Source organism: Cynocephalus volans, chromosome 5, assembly GCF_027409185.1.
Source record: "Cynocephalus volans isolate mCynVol1 chromosome 5, mCynVol1.pri, whole genome shotgun sequence".
In the NCBI taxonomy this organism is placed as follows: domain Eukaryota; kingdom Metazoa; phylum Chordata; class Mammalia; order Dermoptera; family Cynocephalidae; genus Cynocephalus; species Cynocephalus volans.
The window spans coordinates 95,263,091-95,285,995 of NC_084464.1; the positions used below are offsets into that span (position 1 = coordinate 95,263,091).

The 22,905-nt window shown below is 37.3% G+C and overlaps 1 pseudogene; it reads right to left on the reverse strand.

Annotated features, from left to right (window-relative positions):
- Window positions 1-21,206: 21,206 nt before the first annotated feature.
- LOC134379208 (high mobility group protein B1-like) lies at window positions 21,207-21,809 on the reverse strand (annotated as a pseudogene).
- Between the last annotated feature and the right edge of the window lie 1,096 nt (window positions 21,810-22,905).

The window sequence follows — 22,905 nt, forward strand, 5'->3', positions numbered from 1 at the left end:
AAAATCAATTTTTTTCTCTCTTTCATGTCAAAGTTCTTTGAGGATTTTTGTTTAAACATCTCTTTTCCCCTAATTCCACATAATTTATTAAGTGATTAATTATTATTATTACCAGTATAAATAATGTAAAATGACTTTTTAAAGATAATTCCATTTAATCTTCTAAAATAGATTTATCATTTAGTAGAGATACAAGTACCATGTAAGTGATAAAATAGACTTATTTTATTGATACAATTAATCTATTAGTGACGATATAACTAACCAACTTTACAAACTGAAAAATCAATGAACCATTATATGATCAGGACTACTTTTGCTGCAACTGAGATAAATGCACCATGAACTACCTCTAGCAAACAAGGGTAATTTATTGGCTAACATAACCAGGTAAAGATAGAGTTATAATGAGGGCTCAGGGATAAGAATTTCCCTCCTAACTCTGCTTTTCTCTTTCACTGACTTTTCCCATTACAGCTGGACACAATGTTACTGGCAGTCTCTGTATTACGAATATGACCCCCAAAGCACAGACAACAAACAGAAAAAATAAACAAATGGGATTATATCAAACTAAAAACCTTCTGCACAGCAAAAGAAATAATTAATAGAGTGAAAAGACCACCTACAGAGTGGGAGAAAATATTTGCAAACTATGCATCTGACAAAGGATTACTATCCAGAATACATAAGGAACTCAAACAACTTAACAGTAAAAAAACAAAACAAAACAAAACAAATAACCTGATTAAAAAATGGGCAAAGGAGCTGAATTTCATTTCTCAAAGGAAGATATACAAGTAGCCAACGGACACATGAAAAAATGTTCAACATCACTCAGCATTAGTGAAATACAAATCAAAACCACACTGAGATGTCATCTCACCCCAGTTAGACTGGCCAGTATCAAAAAGACAGAGAATAACTGGCAAGGATGTGGAGAAAGGAGAACCCTCCTATACTGTTGGGGAGACTGTAATTGGTGCAGCCATTATGGAAAATGGTATGGAAGTTCCTCAAACAACCACAGATAGAATTGCAGTACAATCCAGCAATTCCACTACTGGGTATAAACCCAAAGGAATGGAAATCATCATTTTGAAAGGATACCTGCACCCGCATTTTTACTGCTGTTCTATTTACAAAGCCAAGAGTTGGAACCTAAATGTCCATCATCACATGACTGGATAAGGAAAGTGTAGTATGTATACACAATGGAATACTACTCTGCCACAAAAAAGAATGAAATACTGCTGTTCTCAGCAATGTGGATCAACTTGGAGAAAATCATGTTAGGTGAAATAAGCCAAGCACAGAAAGAGAAATACCACATGTCCTCACTCATAAATGGGAGCTAAAAAATAAACAAATAAATAACAACAACAAAAGAAAGATACAACAGTCACAATGATACATTGAACTTTCAAAAGGAGAGAACAGAACTGAGGTTATTAGAGGTGGGAAAGAGAGAGGAGGAAGGAGGTAAGGGAGAAATTGGTAAAGGGCCAGGAAAAATGATTACATTGTATACTGTTGAATATACTAATTATCCTGATTTGAGCATCACATATTACACACAGGTATTGATATTCAACTCTGTACCTCACAGATATGTACAATCAACTGTTACAATAAAAAAGGGGAAAAAAGAAAGGAAAAAAATAAATAAACTTTGTCTTGTATTCATCACCAAAATTGTTTATGATTTGATAGGTTTTTATATATAAATGATTGAAAATACAACTCAATTTTTAATTAAATAAACAAATAAATTTCCTGATATTTGAAACCAAAGAGGAAGTAAGAGTTTCTCCGTATTATCCCAAGTTCACATATCCCAGGGAAAGACCTGGGATTGGTTTTGCCTGAGTCAGATGCTGACTGCATTAAGAATAATCACTGTAAACAGGGTATCAGAATTTGTAAGAAAATGGCAGCTACTTTTGGAACCATCTAGTTAGTATTGGGACAAGGAAATTGCTAGAATAAATTGGTGCAAATGTGGTGTGCATCTGGCGAATTGTGGCACTGGACAGACAAAACAGCAAATTTTTTTAAACAACTGTTTGTTGTATCTCTTCCTACCTCTTAATTGGAGATCATTGTCCTAGAAGCTTAATTGTACTTAACTTTTTTTTCTTTTTCTTTGTTTTACAGCACAAAAAAAGGGCACCCATAATTTTAAGGTGGCAAACAGAATAGTTTATTGCTGAAATTACACAGACAGGGAAACTCAGATTAGTTCTAAAGGAAAACTCATCACTTAAAGCAACTTAGGAAGGTTATAAACCTTTCCAAAGATAATTACCTTGTGATTATAAACACCTAAACTAATATCATGAAAATTAATGCAGAAGTTTTTTATGTCCTTAAAATACTAACAACAACAACAACAAAAACATGTATATATGTAGTAGCCTAGAGAAAAAACACAAAGTAATGTAAATATATTGGTAAGGCTCAGAAAATATTATCTTTCAATCCTTTCAAATACTACGCTTTTCTTTTCTGCTTTGAACATATGGTAACTTTACTTTTCAACAATTAATATTATTCTTTTGTGCTTGAATTTTGTAAACTAAGTCTGTGATATTCCTGAGGTCCAGGTAGGGATTTCAGGAAGTTTTGAACCAGCTACAAAAATAATGAATTAAATTAACAGAGAAACCAGCAGTTTCTTTAACCTTCTTGCTATTATTTTGAAAATTACAAAAAATAAATTATCTTAGCATTAAGTTTGTTGATTATGTTATTTATATTTTAGTTTGCTCAAAACAAGTATAGAGTTGCATGGTTTGCACTATACATATTTAGGAAGCATAAAGTGGATATCCATTACTCTGTAAGCTTCATGATGGAAAGGGTTCTAGTCTGTTTTGTTCACTGCCTTATCCCTGATGTCCAGGGCAATACCTTGCACATAGTAGATGTGCAGCAGTTATTTTTAAATAAATTAACTTTAAAATGTATTTTTAAATACATTATTTTTTATCATATTTTAATTACATATTTTCTTTTGGTATATATTAAAATTTATTATGCCATTATGATTGCAAACATCAGATCTAGCTCAAGTTAGCAAATATAAATGCAAATGAAAGGGGAGGTCAAAGAATTTATATATCCTTTAACCTTACTTTCACATCACATTTCTGAAAATCATGGGGCAAAAAAGCCAGTGTTAAATTTAACCAAATGGAAGGAGAATCCTATACATCATAAAAACACAGCAAATGGTATGGATCAATTCTATGAGAAAAAGCCTTTATTTTTAAGGTTGCATATCTAACAGGACTTACATTTCCCCAGCAGAGAAACCACATATGAGAGCACCACATAAATGTGTCTGTTTTAATCCAATACAAAACAAGCCACCATGTTGGAGAGACTTTTGTGTAACAACATTTAGCTGTTTTGTCTTTGAGCTATCAAAGCAAATTGGTTTTGTCAACAAATGTCATCCATTCCAGAATCCTGATATGTTTTCCACTATTTTAAAGCAAGTCTTGGAAAAATTAGCAGCTATGTCATTTGCAATCTGAATGCAAGTGGACAAAAATATAGACATGCTTTAGTGAAGACAGCCCCTAGTTCACACTTACTGTGTGCACACTGTTGTCATCTAGGAAGAGGTTGTATTTTATGAAGCCATTTTGGAACATGAAAAGGATGTCAATGTCTTTAAAATGGCAAAAACTTTCTTTGCCAGGGAAAGCTTCCACTGGAAGGTAAACCATGGTGTTCTGTGCACAGGTGGAGCACCTGTGATGCTTGGCAGCAAATCTGGTTTGGCTGCTCTCTTGAAGAAAGGTGCTCCACATGTCATATTGACTCAGTGCCTCCATACTGGCATGCAATGTCATAAGAGACTGTTCCAGCAATTTTGAACAAAGCTTCGTCCACCACTATAGAAAGAGCAACTTCACCAGAGCCAAGGATTTAAATTACTCTTTTCAGTATGTTTTGCCAAGGGATGGAGGCAGAATATGAACTTTACTACATGTTCCAAAAGCAAAACTTTAAGTGCTTGACTGCATTTTGGGAAAACTTTACTTTTTTCTTTCCTTCTTTCCCTGTCTCTCTCTTATGTATTGGAGGGAGACAGGTAGAAGATAAAGTGGTAGAGAAGAAAACTCACTGAAAACTACTTGACTAGGAGGGTATCCATTCTTTAGCTAAGGAAAGGATATTTTTAACATGAATGAAGTAATTAAAACAAAGCCTTGAATTATAGATGCTGCTAAAAAGAAAACAAAACAAATATACCACCCACACCTCAAACTACCACCACAATAAACCATGAACTATTGCATCCAAGTTACCAGTTTTGAATGAAAGACTGAAATTAGGCAACTATCACAAATTTATAAATACTAAAAAATAATGTTTTTAGTCTGTATTGAGAGTGGTAGAGCTCTGCTAAATTCTTTGTGAAAAGAAAATTACAGACCCCTGGAAAAACTATAGAGTCTTCCCCAGTGTTACTTCTCCTCAAACGATTTAAGCAATGGAATCTGGATTTGTGATCATCTTCTTGGATTCTGTTGTTGCTGGCACAGAAAGCATCACTGTGGCATGCTTTGACCAAAGTGACTTCAGGACAAAGGACTTGCCATGCCAGGAATTCAAGTCAAGAATTCCTTGACTCTGGTCCCAGAGAATTCACTTGTTACTTGACAATGCATATATACCTGATATGATGGTTAATTTTAGGTGTACACTTTGCTGGATTAATAAAGCATGATTTCTGGGTGTGTCTGTGAGGGTGTTTCTGTAGGAGATTGGCATGTGATTTGGTGAATTGAGAAAGATCCACCCTCAGTGTGGGCGGGCATCATCTAATTGGCTGGGGTTTAGACAGAACAAAAAGGTAGAGAAAAGGTGAATTTGCTTGCTCTCTCTCTCTCCTGGAGCTGGTCCCTTCTTCTTCTGTTGCTGTACATCAGAACTCCAGGATCTATGGCTTTTGGACTCCAGGACTCCTACTCTACTTCCACCCCCACCCTCTGGGACCGAGAGTTACACCATCAGCTTCCCTGGTTCTGAGGCTTTTGGACATGGACTAAGCCAGGCTACTGGTATCCCTGGGTCTCCAGCTTGTAGGTGGCCTATCTTGGGACTTCTCAGCCTACATAACTGCATGAACCAATTCCCCTAATACATCCCTTTTCATCTCTTTCTCTTTATATTACACATGTGTATATATATGTATATGCATATATCTCCTATTAGTTCTGTCTTTCTGGAGAACCATACCCAACAAAGCCATTTTTGAAAATATTGATTCCTCTCATATGTCTTTGTAAACAGTGTTATTAGCACATGAAGACACCTAAATAAACCCAAAAAACCCCCATCAAAATGAGAGGTGAAAGATAACATGCTTGCATTCAAATCAAGGACAATTCCAGATTTCTTAAAGCTGAATAATAGCTTCTTGCTGACATTTCCTTTGGGGCAGAATTTATTTTGTCATATTTACAAAACTTGAATCTATTTAAATTTTTAGTAATTAAACTTTATATTTACACATAAATGTGAGCAAGAAAGACATGAGTCTTCGTAGAGATTTCGTTCATGTTATGTTTGTACCGTTTTGCAATTGCGTAGTTTGGTACAACATGTATAAAGTTACGATTTTCAAAGTTAGCTACCTGCTCCAGGACGATCAGCAATATGAACCATTCCCTTACTCTCAAAAGCTTTGCTTCTAGTTCTCCACAGAGACAGCCCTACCTGCTTTGCACATCTGACTTATAACCTTGCCATGCCCCTCCCCACCTCGATTTCAAGCAGGTGACTGATTTTCCTTCACAGAGGAAAGTTTCTTTAACTTCTACCACCAAATCTGTGAACTAAGATGCATCTGTAGGTCTGTCTACTCTTTCTCCTCCCTCTTCACTTACAATGACGATTGGTACAAATGATTGGAATCCAAAGAAGGTAGTACTCTAGCTTCAATCATGCTAATTAAGATAACTATGGGATAGCAGAGCACCCAAACATAGTGTTCCTGAAATCCTGGGTAGAGTTGAGCTATCCTACCAACGTGGTCTCTCACATTGGGACTGTTATGGGAGAGAAAACTGAACTTCTTTGTCCTCCCAGTCGAGGTATTATAAGGTCCTTTTGTCATACCAGTTTAACATTTACCCTAATTAATGCACTAAGATTCAGTTACACTTTCTGTATGATCTGTTATTCCTGTGGTTTCAAATATTTTCAAATGCTATTAATTCTGGTATCTCTCTCCGTGGCCTACAGCTACGTATCTAAGCACCTTACTGGATACTTGGATAGCCCATTGAAATTGAAATTCAACAAGCCCCCAAATTAAAATAATCTCTTATTACTCAAACTTTTCCTTCTCCTCTGATAGGTATATGAACCACCCATTGGCTTAGCATAGAAATCTTAGAGAAACTTTCAACTTTTCCATCTCATACCTGTCATATCCAAATAAATAAAATCATATCTATTCCACCTCTTACAAAAACCTCACAAATCCAACCATTACTCTTTACATCTCTTGCCAAGAGTACAGGACGCTCTCATCTTTTCCTGTTCCTGCAATTGCTCTGCTTTTCCTCATTCCTCATATGGCCCTCTCTAGTCCACTCTTTACAGTGTGAGTGAGCTTTCCACAATGCAAATTTAACTCTATTTAAAATCCTGCAAAGACTCTCCAATGTTCTTCAATAGAGTTGAGATTTCTTATTAGAGTTTACAAAAATCCTGCATGATCTGGCCCCTATCCAATTTTATCTATTATTCCTGTCTCCTTCATACTGCATATTCTAGCTTTTCGGAGCTTCTTAGATTTCTGCAACTACTCTCTCTTTCAACCACACCTTCAAATGGTCTGTTTCCTGTTCTATACAAACCAATGCTTCCTTCATCAACTGGCTAAAGCCTACTCTTTCAGGTCTTAACTCACATTCTACTTTAGGAAATCTTTCCCGATTCTTTCAAGTACAGGTCAGATTCTCCTCTTTTGTGAGAGTGTACTGTACTCCCAGGAAATAGCACCAGTCATGTTGGATTATGACATCTCTTTACTGTTCCATCTCTCACTGAGGAAGGGCAAGGTTTATTTATTTTCATATGCCTCACACTCTGAAACTCCATGTCTATTACTGTTACTAAGACATAGTAGGTATTCAATGATGATATAAAATTAGAATAAATTATGCATATAACTTTCTTGAATTTGTTTTAACACACTTTCTTGGGAAGAGCTCATAGCTTGCATTAAATTCAGAAAGCCCCTGGCCCCAAAATGGCTAAGTACATTAGTATGCTTGTAGTATGCTAACTGTTAAAACATTATCAGATACAGTTGTTTAGATTATAAGAGACTGGACAATTATGACCTCTTTTTTCCTACATATCAGTACAAATGGCCCAATGAAATAACTACAGATGGTAGTTATTTCATCCCAATCACCTCAGTACCAGATTGGTTTACTATTTTTTAAACTTTTAATTTTGTGATAGACTCATAAGAAGTTTCAAAAGTAGTACAGAGATGTTCCATTTACCCATCACCCAGCCTCTCCAATGGTAATATTTTACATGACTATAATACATTATCAAAACCAGAAAAAGAGTAACTTTTTATTAGTTTTCTTGATGGAAAATTTTCTTTTCCATAACTGAGTCTCTTATTTTTACTATGTAAAACTGTCTAAAATTGATCAGTTCAAAAGTCATTTGTATTATACTTACTGACCACTTACTGTCTGTCAGCAAGTACATTAAGTATTTTAAATTCTTCAAATTAATTCCGTGGAGTAAATATTAATATGATCCCAATTTTTAGATGATGAAACTGAGGCATATAGATAAATTGAGTAACATGCTTAAGGTCACACAAGGAATAAGTGTCGGGGCCAGATTTGTGAATTCAGTTCTCTGCAAGACACACTGCTCGAGTAATGGATCACTCCCCCAAGTGTTTTCTGTCTCTGGAAGAATTAGGGATTGATTGATCATCTCTTATTACAAATTAGATTAAACTGCTTGCATGCTTGCTTGCATTCTTCTAAAACCTGTCTGAGATCATCTCCCCTGAGGAAGGGAGGGAAGTCAGGAAAGGAGAGAAAGAAAGGAAGGAAGGAAGGAAAAAATATAAAGAAAGAAGGAAAGAAAGGATCACATTTAGCAGGCCTGGGTGGCAGGTCATGAGCACCAAGCAGAAGAAAGCCCTGAGGGTGTTTTATTTCTATGATGCCTGTGAATGATGTTCAAGGAAGAAGACAGGAAAGTGGTAGGATACCAAAGGTCAATATCAAGTATCTCAAAATATTGCCCCAAACAGGCACTGGATCCAGGAAGAGGAATTCAAATCTTCTCATGATGCTTTCTCCTCTTGCACTGCTTCTTACCCTAGGATCTGGACTCAAGGCATTCTATCAGCACTTTAATCATTAATTCCTGATTTTACGGGTCTATTGTAACTCTGATTATTCTAGCCTTATAGGTTTTAGACATAAAACATAAATATCCAGGAAAGTTCAGTATTATGCATTACCTTGACAAAATTCTCAAATTATGTTTCAATTTTTTATATCTAATTATTTCACAGCCAGTCTGACCTACATCCTAGTCTATACCCTACATCTCTACACTTTGCCCCCTCTGCTACCTTTAAGTCTGATTATTCAGATGGATTTGAAATTTCTTCTAAACATAGGGATAGCTATAACATTCTTTTTTTTTTCTGTGAAGATACATTTTGAAATCCCAACAACTGCTTTCTCCGTCACTCTCAGAGTCAAACTGTTGGGAAGGTGAGAATTGCCTGTACTCTCTGGTTTGCTTGTGAACACCTTATCCTTTAAACATCTTCTCTACAGAGTAGTTAATGCAAGGAAAACTCCATTGTTTCATTTTTAGATAGGTTATAGTATGTATCACGAGACGAACTCCTCCTTCCTCCTGTCATTGGCAGACGTTTTAATCAATATTTCATTTATATTAATGAAAGGCTAGGCTGCACCCAGCTCTTTCAAAAAAATTTCACTAAAGTTAACCTCATAGAGTTTGCAAATCTGGTATGGAATTTACAGAACAAAGCTGTGAAGAGCCACAGGCCTTCTCTAATAAAGACATCGCCTGTTTCTACTGTGTAGTTTTACTTACACAGCTTTATAGACATTCTCTGTCTCGAGGATACTAAGCCATTCAAATGTCCTATTTTCCTTCTAATTGCTTTTCTGCCACTGGCTTGTTAGCAAGTCTCACCATTTCTTTCTCTCTCTCTCTCTCTCTCTCTCTTTGTTACACACACACATGCACGCACACACACGCACGCACACACACAAGCTTCCTTCCCCCATCAGTATTTACCTCCATCCCAGCACGTCCATATGCCTCAGGATGTAGGAAACACACTGCTCCTTAAAAAGCCAGCAGCAATGTGCATATCTGAACCTTCTTGCAACATTTATAAGCTCTGTCAGTTTCTCCTTCCCTTTTTCGTGTTCTGTGATATTCAGCACTTTCTGCAAAGAATGTAATGAAAAAGAATAAGAAGATCAAAGGAGGTGCTTATCTCCAGCGACATGTCCAAACAGACACTCTGGCCCTCTCTAATATGCTCATCTAATTTGCTCCTGAGCCCAGGTCTGGAAGAAAAACATCTTGAGGAAGTTTTCTTCCAAAGGCTGAGCCATCTGCTAATACAGGCCTGTGCCAGTAATTTACAAGTAATGGTTTACAGCTGTGAACCCTGGCTTCTGAGCTGTTTTGGTCATTTAGTAATTACAACAGTTTCATTAACATTTAAAGGGAATAGTCTGCTCAATATCAATTAGGGACTATCTGCAACTGTGTAGCTTCCATTTTCATATTTGCATTTGACATTTAATATTCTGCACACATAAATTCTTGGTCTTGGAAATGCATTGCCACAGAAGGTCAAAATTAATCCACAGCCCATTTCTACCTAGCTCTCCTAAGCTTTAGGAAATATTTCTGCAGAGAGCGGGAACATGAAAGGTTATTTTGGGGTGGTTTTACACATCTGAACATTTAAGTACTTTTTCTCACCACTAAAGTTAAGGTTAAAGAGTTCTTCTCAATTCTTGTTATATCTCCTGTATTCCGGGAAACTTCTAAACTTATCTGATTCAGATTTGCATAGTATTAAGCAGAAAGATGACATCTATTACTTGCAAATCTTACATAACTGCAGTGATATTTAACTTTAGTATTTGAGGGTATTTGTGAGGGAGAGTACTGTGGATTTCAACATTTAATAAATAGATTTAGACTATGACATAAAATTCTTCCTAAAATTATTTACATGTGGAAATAGGTCTTGATTTCTAATTAAATTGTTAAACAAGGGGGTGGTTATGCTAGGGTTTATCTCAAAAGAAACAAATCTCAATAATAGTTTGAGTTTCATGTAGCTGAGAATGGTCCAAAGATTAGATCCCTGCTGGTAAGTGATTTTGGTAGAGGGCAGAGTGAGAAAGATGGAGCAAATTTTGAGCAAGTTAAAGGCCTTTAAGGGAGTAGAAAGTCAGAACCTAACATCGGAGGAGAGAGGAATGGTTTGAGATTATTAGGAGCAGATCACAGAGGATGTCACTAAGAATGGTTCGAGTGACAGAGGTTAAAAGCAGTTTGAGCTGAAGTACTAGGGCTTCTTTTGACTCTTGGTTCCCAGGATCTATGTCGCATGTACCATTTTCCTAAGGGTCAGAGAAAGGGAAGATCCCACGGAATGAAGAAAGAGTGATAAAGAGGGTGTCGGAAGAGACTCCCATGGGTCAGTACAATTGGACTCCATGCAGATATGAAACCCTGACTTACCTGATATGGCAGAGTCTGCACCTTGAGATGCTTTAACAGGCTTTCGTTTGTTTGAATTTTTAAGCTATTCACAATCTTGTGCTACTCAAGCAGATAGAGTGACCTATGAACACAGATAAGGTGAAAGTCAGGAAGAAAAAAATCTGCATGTCCTAGGGCCTTGGTGTTTGGAAACCAAACCCCCTCCTCAACCTCATCCAGGCACTTGTAAGGAGGGGGAAGGGAGTATTGACAGCCAGTAGGGAAATATCCTGATCAGGTTGTTTACATTGTCTTCAAAAATGATAGCATGTAAAGCATGTAGTCTACTAAAAATAAGGTATATTTTGTAAAACAAGTCATTCAGGGTCAGTTTCACTCAGTATACACAAATGACATTGTTATACGTGTTCCTCAGCATCTCCGAAACTTACTTACAGTGGCTTCCTATTGCTTATCAGGCCAATCCAGAAGGCTTGTTCAGTCTTGTCAAATACTTTATGATTTGCTTCATATCACTATGCCCAGTTGGTTTATGCATTTATAACTTTTCTCCTCCAAACAAGAATAGTAGCCTCAGGAAGGCACAGTCAGAATCTTCTACATTTCTGTCCTCATGGTTCCCATCAGGGACCTAGAAAATTATAACTAGCTCTCAAAGTGAGATCAGGCAGGTGAAAAGGAGGACTTATAATCAGAGAAATCAATAAAAATAAATAAGAGAAAATCCACTCTACAAGACAGTAGCTCAAGAGCACGACTTTAGTTCCTGAAAAATCTAGAGCATACAATGATGCAGAGTCCTAGACAGAGGAACTGGGGACCCAGGTTACTAGGAAAATGCAGAGCTTGGGACCAGAAGACAGGTACCCTCCTTTGCCGGGTCATCGGACTAGCAACTTATTCCGTTGGCTCATGCTTATGGAGAAGGGTACCAGTGCCTCTGCTGGGACTTTAGGCATTTGGTGCTCAGAAAGTGGCTGGAACCAGAGGCCAAATATGACATGAGGGAAAGGGAAGGGATATTTCTAAACAAGAAGAAACAAGAGGATTCCAGGGAAGGTGGACAACCAACACCATATCTGAAGTCTCTGTCTGGATCTCATAGACTTTGGTAACCAGCATGCTGGCTGGAATATCTTCCACAAAACTAGTAAAGGGTCAGAGTCAGGGTCCTGGGGAAGTTTGTGATGAACAGTAGCTAGTAAGGATTGATTCAGAAGCTTGGATTGTGAAGAACAAATATATTTCCCCTGGAAGAAACCAGGAGACTGAAAGAAGTCAAGGGCTCAGTAATGTGATGAGAGGAAGAAAAGAAAAGATCCAAGACGCAGGAAGTGGAGTTAGTTCCTGTCATTTCAGGAATAACAGTGAGACTGCTTCTGAGCCCAGACCTGCCCCTTGGCTGCACTGGTTTATTGTGTCTTAGGTTAGGATAGGGTGGAGCTGAAACTATAGGGTAGTGGCATTGGCCATGCTGAAGAGAGACCAAACTTGACTTTAATCCCTGCATAATTGATCAAATGGAAATCTTAATCACCCTTAACAAAGCAAAATTGTTACATATTATAAAACCTGTGTGTACTTGCATTTTTTTCTCTATTAATCAGTATAACTAGCTGCTGGACCATAAAAATGCCTAAATCTCAGTAGTGTAATGCAGTAGTGGCTTACGTCTTAGTCATGTGTTGTCCGGTCATGACTCCATGCAGTCATATCCAGGAACCAAGTTCCTTCCAGCTTTGCCTCCATTCTTCTCTGCATTCAAGCACTAGATGAGGAGAGAAAAGAGTATCAGTGCCCTTGATCAGGCCAGAAATCAGCCAGAACTCAATGCCTGGCCATAGCAAATACAAGCTGAGAAATGTAGCTGTTCTGGATACGTGAGAGAGAGGGAGATGGGTTTAGTAAACAACTAACACACTCTCCATCAAAACTCCCTCAGAACAGTCTTAACTAGAGAATGAAAGAGAGAGGAAAGAAACGTGTTGAGTTTTACAAATTTTATTTCAGGTTAATCACCAAAGAATTTTAAGGTAGCTATTACAATCCCTCACTCTCCAAATGGGGGGACTGAAACTCAGAAAGTTAAGTATGTTCAACATAATACAGGTAGTAATGCATATACATTAGAGCAATTAATACCACCTAAGTTAGAGCTTAATAGCTGCTGCTGTTATTACTGAAGTTGCCAGCCTGGTGACTTATACTTCCAAACATTATCTGCTCTGGAAGTCCCCATCACTACTCACTGCCTACCCACCAAGTTTCTTGTATTAGCTCATATTGTATTTTCTGCAGCAGCTTATTACCTACTTTTTACTCTGAGGATATTGAGTTTTGTCCTTTAGGTGACTTTATAACTTGAGTCTGAGCACTTAGTTGTGAGCATCAGAAATCAGGTTTAGTTCATTTAAGTAGAGAAATAGTTTATTACTGGATTAGGTGATTCAGAGTCTTTTAAAGGGAGAAGGATAGACTAAAGAAGCAGGAATTTGTCCAATATTTCTCATCTCACAATCCTACAAAGACTTTACGGTTGTTGTTGGGTCCAAACACTCCCTAGCTCCTCTGATTCCACCAAAACCGATGCCAGTTGCTGTTGGTACCTTGTATTACTTGTCCCCAAGTTACTCGTCTGTATCTCAGCTGCAAAGAAAGCTGAAGAAGTGAGACTCCTGATATCTCTGCCTCTTCTGCAACACATCAGGTGTGGAATTTCCAGAATGAGAAAGGGGATGCAGAAACTAGGTGATAAAAAGAATGAGAACGTTCACCATACCACCCCTCCTGTTGCCTGCCGCAGCCTGGAGTCAGGCTGAGGGGGTGCCCAGAACTGAGGACAGATGAAGACAGGGAAGCACAGTGAAGACAAACAGCAGGAATGTGTGTTGTAAATTTAAGAACTTAATATATGTGCTCATATAATAGATATTCAATGTTTCCTTGCTGAAAAATTTTAATGAATGAATAATTGAAGGAAGGAAGGAAGAAAAAAAGGAGAAAAGAAAAGGACAGGTTTCTTCTACAATTCCCTTGTGATTGAAATTCTACATAATACATGAGCTCAGAGGAACTGGATTCCTGCTTTAAAACCAATTCCTCACTAAATGACCACCATGATTTCCCTAATCTTCCCAGGGAAAGACCAACCATAGATTCTCCCTGACAGGAAACCTGACAGATAATTCTGGAGCCTCCTTATGCTGCCCCTGGCTTTAGTAGGCTCTGATCCTGTTTCCTCAGCATCCAGAGAATGTGGCCTCCTCTTGAACATGTTACTCAAAGACTGGGGCTGATCCATGTTTCATTCATCTATACTTATCTTCTAACCTAATGGGAGGTTTTAATCCTGCCATTGTTGCATTTAGTTGATCTCTGAAGATTATATTATGTTTTCTTCAAACTTCTGGTATCAATGGACTGACAATAAAGTGAGTCACTAAAACAAATATCCTTCACACACACAGAGAAACAGTTATTGCTGTATGTATATTTTGCATTTTTGTACCTTTTTAGTCAAATTTTTTTTTCTCCAAAATGGATGAAAAGTATGCTTCAAACTCACAGTGATACCAGTGGTATTGAATAGTTATCAAAATTTTGAACTATGTTTGGAAAGAAGTCAACAGTAAAAATAAAAGAAAGTATACCTTTATTTAGCTCTTTAAAAAGTACACAGACAGATTGCTATTCTGGAATAATAATAATAATAATAATAATAATTAATTTGGGGAATAAGTTGATTAATAATAATGAGAGAATTATTTGTCTAAGAAAATTGGTACACAGAGAAAAACTGAGCATCTCATTATCTCTTCAGTGCATTCCACCCCCCACCCCCCACCAGTTTTCTAAATGTACAAAGGGCAATGGTAGTTTAAAAATACAAAACCACCAGCCAATGACTTTGGGGAGAAAAAACTAAAAATCAGATGGCAGACAGTAAATTTTATGATCTAAATTGAAAATACAGCTTAAAGCGGTGGTGATTTTCTCTTCCAGATTAGTGATCCTTACTGCCATCAGATGAAATCCACTCTTTAATGTGAATAAGAGTGGTAAAAATTATGAGAGTTAGAAGGCTGATGTAGATATTTTTATTACCTGGAAGGTTGCATTTTAGTTATCATTCACTTTGAGTAAAGTTTTCTGAAAAGCCATAATAAAAGAGCAGCATTTTTTCCTTTATCACAATCAAAAGTACATTAACAGACCTGAAAGCACAATTTTCAACATCTCTGGTGTGTTAACATGTCAACATTTAGTTAGAATTTAATTCTGGTGTAAATTTTGATGAGGTCGACTCTTGGATATTTACAATTAGCGTTATTTTATATTTGCTATTTTATTTACCCTCATCCTCTTTGTCTATTTTCTTCATTTAATTTTATAATTTTACCTATTCATTTAAAAAATAATATCAGGATTCTGAGAAGATGGTGGATTAAACAGCACCAGAAATCTGCCTCCCTACCCAGATAAGAATTGAACTGGCAGAATCTGTCCAACATAACTATTTTGGAATTCTGGAGCTTATTGAAGACTTGCAACTTCCATGTGACATTCCAGGGGAAGGCCTCGACAATAAATTGTGGTTAAATTTGGTGAATTTCAGATCTTAGCAAAGCAGACTACCTCCCATCCCTCAGCCCCAAGGCAGGCAGCTGCACATGTGTTCCTGGAGCAGTTGGCACACAGCTTGCAGGAGCAAGAGTGGGCAGAAAGAAGCCTGTCCTGCAATGTCAAGGATCTGTGCTCTGATCACTGATTGCTGCTTCTGATCATAGAGGTACAGACAAAGTGGAAGAAGCTATTGTTTTTACACCTGCCCTAATTGTTCCAAGTCTTTCCCTGTCTGGCTGAAGTAATTTCCAGGGAATTTAAAGAGCCAGCATCCTTTTTTTTTTTCTTCAATTTTTTTCTTTTTTGAGAGCCAGGCAATGACTAGGACATTTAAAAGCAGCCACATAGAGAGAGAAAATTAGAGTCATCGCACATGCCTAGGGAAGGTGCAGTTTTAGAAAAGACCTGAGAAGACCTTAAGTTTATATTTCAAGCTGATGTGCAGTACAAACACAACCTACAATAATCAAAGAAATAAAACCAAAATACAAAAACAAAAACTACCAAACTCTGAGAAGGGAGAATATCGTACCACAATACTAGTTTAAAATGTTCAGTTTTAAATTTAAAAAATCACAAGGTGTACAAAGAAACAGCAAAATATAGCCCACTTAAAGGGGAAAAAAAAATGCCAACAGAAACTATCCCTGAAAAAAACCTGATGACAGATATACTAGACAAATACTTTAAAACAGTTGTCTTAAGGATGCTTAAAGAACTAAAGAAAGATGTTAAGAAAGTCAAGAAAATGATGTATGAACCAAATGGAAAAATCAATGAGACAGAAAATCTAAAAGGAACCCAAAGAGAAATTTTGCAACTGAAAAGTGCAGATTTAATCAGGTAGAAAAAAGAATCAGCAAATGTAAAGACAGTACAATGGAAATTATTGAGCCTGAGGAACAGAGAAAAAGAAGACTGAGAAAAGTTAAACAGAACCTGTGGGACACCATCAAGTCGACTAATGTATGCATTATGGTACTTCCACAAGAGGAGAGAGAGGGGGAGGAGAGAATATTTAAGGAAGTCAAAAACTTCCCAAATTTATGAAAGACATGAATACCAACATACAAGAAGCTCAATAAATTCCAAGTAGGATGAACTCAAAGAGTCTCACCAAGACACATTATAATTAAACTGTTGAAAGCCAAAGACAGAGATCATTTTGAAAGCAGCAGGAACAATGTGATTTGTTACATATAAGACATTCTTAATAAGATTATCAGCAGATTTCATCAGAAACTTTGGAGGCCAGAAGATGCCAAAGAAAAAACAAAAAAACAAAAGCCAAAAAATCTGTCAACCAAGAATTCTATATCCAGCCAAAATATTCTTCAAAAGTGAGGAATAAATTAAGACATTCCAAAATAAACAAAAGCTTAGGAAATTTGTTACTACTAGACTGCCTTATAAGAAGTGCTAAAGGTAGTCCTGCAGGTTGAAAGGACAGGACACTAGACAGTAACATGAAGCTGCACGAAGAAATAAAGATGTCAGTAAAGGCAAATACAGGGACAGTTATGAAGCTAGTATTATTGTAACAACAGTGTAACTCAACTTTATTTTTTTTGGCGTGATTTAAGAGACTAGTACATTTTTAAAAAGCAATTAGTCTAAAAGATAATATTGTCATAACTTTGTTTTGTAACTTTATATTTTGTTTTCTATGTAACTTAAGAAACTAATGAATTAAAAGAATAGTTAAAATTTTGGGACAAAGAATGTGGAAAGATAATTTTGTGACATCAACAACTAAAGAAGTGAAGATGGAGGTGTTGAGGGGGCAGTTTTGTATGTTATTGAAGTTAAGGGGGTATTCATTCAAGTTAGAGTTTTATATCTTTAGAATGTTAAATGTTATCTCTATGTTAACCAGAAAGACAATAGCTAAAGAAAAAATGAGAAAGGAATTTAAATGTTTCATTATGAAAATCATTAGACACTAAAGAAGAAAGTAATGCTGAAAATGAGGGACAAAAGCTAAATGGCATATAAAAAACTAGTCACAAAATGACAGAAACAAGTTCTTCTATATCAGTAATCACTTTAAAAGTAAATTGATAAAACTCTTCAATCAAAAGACAGAGATTGGGCCGAGCCCGTGGCGCACTTGGTAGAGTGCTGCGCTGGCAGCGCGGCGACGCTCCCGCCGTGGGTTCGGATCCTATATAGGACTGACTGGTGCACTCACTGGCTGAGTGCCGGTCACGAAAAAACGACAAAAAAAAAAAAAAGACAGAGATTGGCAGAATGGAGAAAAAAACTGTGTTGTAGCTATATGCTGTCTATTAAAGACTCACTTTATATTCAAAGACACAAATATGTTGAAAGTGAAAGGATAGAAAAAGATATTGCATACAAATATTATCCAAAAGAGAGTGATAGTGGCTATACTAATATCAGACAAAACAGACTTTAAATCAAAACAGTTTATAAGAGATAAAGAAAGATATTATCTATTAATAAAAGGCTTAATACAGTGAGAAGACATAACAGTTATAAACATTTGTGCAACTAATAGAAGACCATAAAAACATACAAAGCAAAAATGGACAGACTTGAAGGAAGAAATAGACAGTTCTTTAATAAGAGTCAAAGATAAATTGTAACTCCACAAATTGATTTGTCCACCTCAAATGAAACAGACAAATTCCTAGAAACACATAACTTAGCAAGACTGACTCAAGAAGAAACAGAAAATCTGAGGAGCCTATAACTAGAAAGGCAATTGAATTAGTAATCAAAAATCTCCCCAAAAAGAAAAGCCCTGGATCTTTTGGCTTCCCTGGTAAATTCTGCTAAATATTTAAGAAGAGAAAATTACAGGCCAATATCCCTTATGAACATTGATGCAAAAATACTCAACAAAATACTAGCAAACTGAATTCATCAGCATATTATAAAGATTATACACCATAGCCAAGTGGGATATATTCCTGCAATGCAAGGATGTTTTCACCTACAAATATCAGTCAATATCATACACCACATTAATACAACAAAGGGGGAGGGGAACCACAAAATTACCTCAATTGATTCAGAAAAAGCATTTGACATAATTCAACACCCTTTCATGATAAAAACATTCAACAAATTGCTGTTATAAGGAAACTACCTCAACATCATAACAGCCATATATGAAAAACCCACAATGAACATCATACGCAATAGTGGAAGAGTGAAAGCTTTTCCTCTAAGATCAGAAACAAGGCAAGAATGCCCACGTTCACCACTTCTATTCAAAATAATATTGGAAATTCTAGCTAGAGCAATTAGATAAGAAAAGGAAATAAAATGCATTCAAATTGGAAAGGGAAAAGTAAAGTTATTTTCGTTCACAGAGGACATAATTTTTATATGTAGAAAATCCTAAAAATTACACAGAAATCTATTAGAACTAAAAACAAATTAAGCAAAGTAGCAAGATATAAAATCAACATGCAAAATTCAGTTCTGTTTCTATACAGTAACAATAAGTAATCCAAAAAGAAAATTAAGAAAACAATTCCATTTACAATAGCATCAAAAAGAAATAAATACTAAGAATTAACTTAACCAAGGAGGCTGCTGTGGATTGATTGAATTGTGTCTCCCAAAGTTCATATATTAGAAGCTTAATTCCTACTGTAACTGTTGAGGGTGGGAAATCCTATTATAATTGAAAGGTGGGCCCTTGAAGAGGTGGTTAAGTTGATGGTTTAATGGTGATTGTGGGCATGGTTCTGAGAGATTTATAAGGAGAGGGTGTGAGGAGCTGTCTCTTTCTCTCTCTGTTCCTCCATTTTCTGTCATGTGAGACTCCTGCATTGCTGTAAAGCCACCACCAAAGGAGACTGCCTTGGATGGAGTGTCCCTCCAAAACTTGACCCCCACTGTGACAGTATTAAGAGGGTGTGAAATCCTATTACAGTAATTGAAAGGTGGGGCATTAACAAGGTGATTAGATTGTAGAACCATGCTGTAGTGAATTGATTAATAATGGTGGTCAGGGGTATACTTCTGACAGCTTTAAAAGGGGAGCATGAAGAGCCTTCCCTTCTCTCTGCTCTGCCATTTTCTGCCATGTGAGACCCCTGGGTCACTGTTACCACCACCAAGGCCGCCACCAAATGTGTTCCCTGGACTTCAGACTTCCCAGCTTTTGAAACTATAAGCAATAAATTTCTTTTTCTTTATAAGTCACACAGTTCCAAGCATTTTATTATAAGCAACAGAAATGGACTAATACAGAAAATTGGTGCCAGAGAAGTGGGGCATTGCTTTTAACAAATACTTGGAAATGTGGAAACAGTTTTGAAAGTGGGTGTTGAGAAGAGACTGGAAGAATTTGGAGGTGTAGGCTAGGAAAAGCCTAGATGCTGGTAAGGAAAGTTTGGAACTTCTTCAAGACTGGTTAAATGGTGGTGGGCAGAATGCAGATAGAAATATGGACCATAAAGACCATATTGAGGATATCTCAGATGTAAATGAGAAGGACTTATTGGAAACTGGGGCAAAGATCCCCCTTGCTTTGAATTTGTAAGGAACTTGGCTGCATTCTGTTCATATTCCAAAGTTTATGGAATGTGGAATTTGAAGGTGCTGATCCAGTGTATTTGGCAGAAGAAATTTCTAAGCAGCAAAGCATTAAGTGAGCTGTATGGCTACTTGTAACAGCCTAAGCTGAGTTACGGCAGCAGATGCATGATGTAAGCCAGAATTTAGAAGGGAAGCAGAGCATAAAGATTTAGAAAATTTGCAGCCTCGCCATGTGGTAGAGAAGTAGAGAGCATTTGTGGAGGATAATGCAGTGGTGCATCCCAGAGACCGTTTGCTACAGAGTACAGAAAAAAAGGAATTATCAAGAGAAAGGAAAAAAGACTTTGAAGGCATTTCAGAGAACTTGGAGACTGTGTCTTCCATTACAGGCCCTGAGGCTTAGGGAGAGAGAATGGTCTTGGGGAACAGGTCTGAGGTGCCATCCATGTGCTCATCGCCCAGGGTCACCTCGGGAAGCTGCTTCCACCCTGGCTGCTTTGGCTTTTCTAGCAATGGCTAAATTGGCCCCAAGTGTGGCTGGACCTGCAATTTTGGAAAAAAACAAGCTGGAAGCATTGGAGGTGTCCACATGGTATTAGGTCTGCAGGCTCGCAGAATGCCAGAGCTGTGAAGACTTGGGAGCCTCCACCCCAATTTCAAAGGACATATGGAAAAGCCTGGGGGCCCAGGAAGAGATCCGCCACAGGGGCAGATTAACTGCATAGAATCTTCACTAGAGCAATACCAAGTGGAAATGAGGGGTTGTAGTTGCAGTAGAAAAACCCCATAGTGCCATGCCTAGTGGAGCTGTGAGAGCAGGACCGCCATGGAGAATCCAGATTTGTTGAGCTACCAGCAGGCACTGCCAGCCTGGGAGGGATAAGCATGGTTGGAAACCATGAAAGCTACAGGAGCAGAGCTGCCAAGGGACTTGGAGTCCCAATCCCCACACCAGCATGCAGACAATGTCGAACATGGAGTCAAGGTACATGATTTGTCAGCTTTGAGATTTAATGCCTGCCCTGCTGGGTTTTGGACTTGTTTGAGACCTGTTACCCCCTTTTTTGGGCCTATTTCTCCCTTTTTGAATGGGAATATGTACCCTATGTTTGTCTCACCATTATATCTTGGAAGTAGATAACTCGTTTTATATATTTATTTATTTTACATTTCAATTTTTTCTTTAAAAGTAGTGAGTTGTGTACAAGGGGGTTAAATGCTTTATAAACAAGGAAAAAAAAAACTGCCCTAGAACCAACTTATTCATCATCATCCTCTTCCTCTTCCTCCTCATCCTGTTCATCCTCCTCTTCTTTTTCTTGCTTTTTTCTGCCTTAACAACTCCCTTTTTTGCTGTATCAGGCTTTCCTTTAGCTTGGTGTGCAGCAATATCCTTTTGTGTCTTTCCTTCAACTTAGGAGCCTTCTTTGCATAAAGCTGTTTGTCCTCTGCAGCAGTGTTGTTCTACATCGCTCCCAGTTTCTTTGCAACATTGCCAATGGATAGGCCGGGATGTTCTCCTTTGATTTTTGGGTGATACTCAGAAAAGAACAAGAAAAAGGCTGAAGGAGGCCTCTTGAGTGCATTGGGATCCTTGAACTTCTTTTTTGTTTCCCCTTTAGGAGGGATATAGGTTTTCATTTCTTTTTCATAATGGACCTTGTCTGCCTTTGCCATGTCATCAAATTTTCCTTTCTCTTTAGCAGACATGGTCTTCCACCTCTCTGAGCACTTCTTAAAAAACTCTAAGAAGTTGACTGAAGCATCTTGGTGCATCTTCTTGTGCTCTCCCAACAATTTTGTACAAAGAATGCGTATTATGACATTTTGCCTCTCAGCTTCTTAGGATCTCCTTTGCCCATGTTTAGTTATTTTTCCTCAGCGAGGTACAGAGTTGCCCAGTGCTCATTTGACTCTTAGTTGCCCCAGCGCTGTCTCTGTGGAGTTCAATGTACTCTAAATAACTTGTTTTGATTTCACAGATGGCAATTTGTTCTTCAGACTTTTGAGTTGAAACAAGTTAAGAGTTTGGGGAAGGAATGACTATATTTTACCTGTGAGAAGGAGATGAACTTTGGGGGCCCGGGGTGGAATGCTGTGGATTGATTGAATTGTGTCCCCCAAGGTTCATATATTAGAAGCTTAGTTCCCACTGTAACTGATGAGATTGGGAAATCCTATTATGAAAATTGAAAGGTGGGGCCTTGAAGAGGTGATTAAGTTGATGGTTTAATGGAGGTTGTGGGTATGGTCTTAAGGCTTTAAAAGGAGAGGGCATGAGGAGCTATATCTCTCTCTTTCTGTTCCACTATTTTCTGCCATGTGAGAACCCCTGAATTGGCTGGTGAAGCCACCACCAAAGAAGAGCCTCATCAGATGTGTTCCCTTGACTTTGGACTTCCTAGCCTCTTAAAGTGTAAGCAATAAATTTCATCTTCTTTACAAAGTGTCCAATTCCAGTTACTTCATTATAAGCAACAGAAATGGACTAATACACAGGTGAAAGACATAATTAAAACTACAAAACAGTGCTGAAAAAAAAATTAAAAGACATTCCATGTTCATGGAGTGAAAGACTTAATATTGTTAAGATATCAGTACTACCCAAAGTGATCTATAGATTTAATGCAACCCCTATCAAAATTTTAGAATGTCTTTTGCAGAAATACACAAACCTATTCTAAAATTCATGTGGAATCTCAAGGGACCCTGAATACCCAAAACAATCCTGAGAAAGAACAATGTGTAGGACTCACATTTCCTGATTTCAAAACTTACCATAAAGCTACACTAATCAAAAGAATGTGGTACTGGCATAAAGACAGACATATAAACCAATGGAGTAAAATAGACAGCCCAGAAATAAACTTTCACATATATGTCCAAATGATTTTTGACAGGGATGTCAAGACCATTCAATGGAGGTATGACAGTCTTTTCAACAAATGGTGTAAAAGT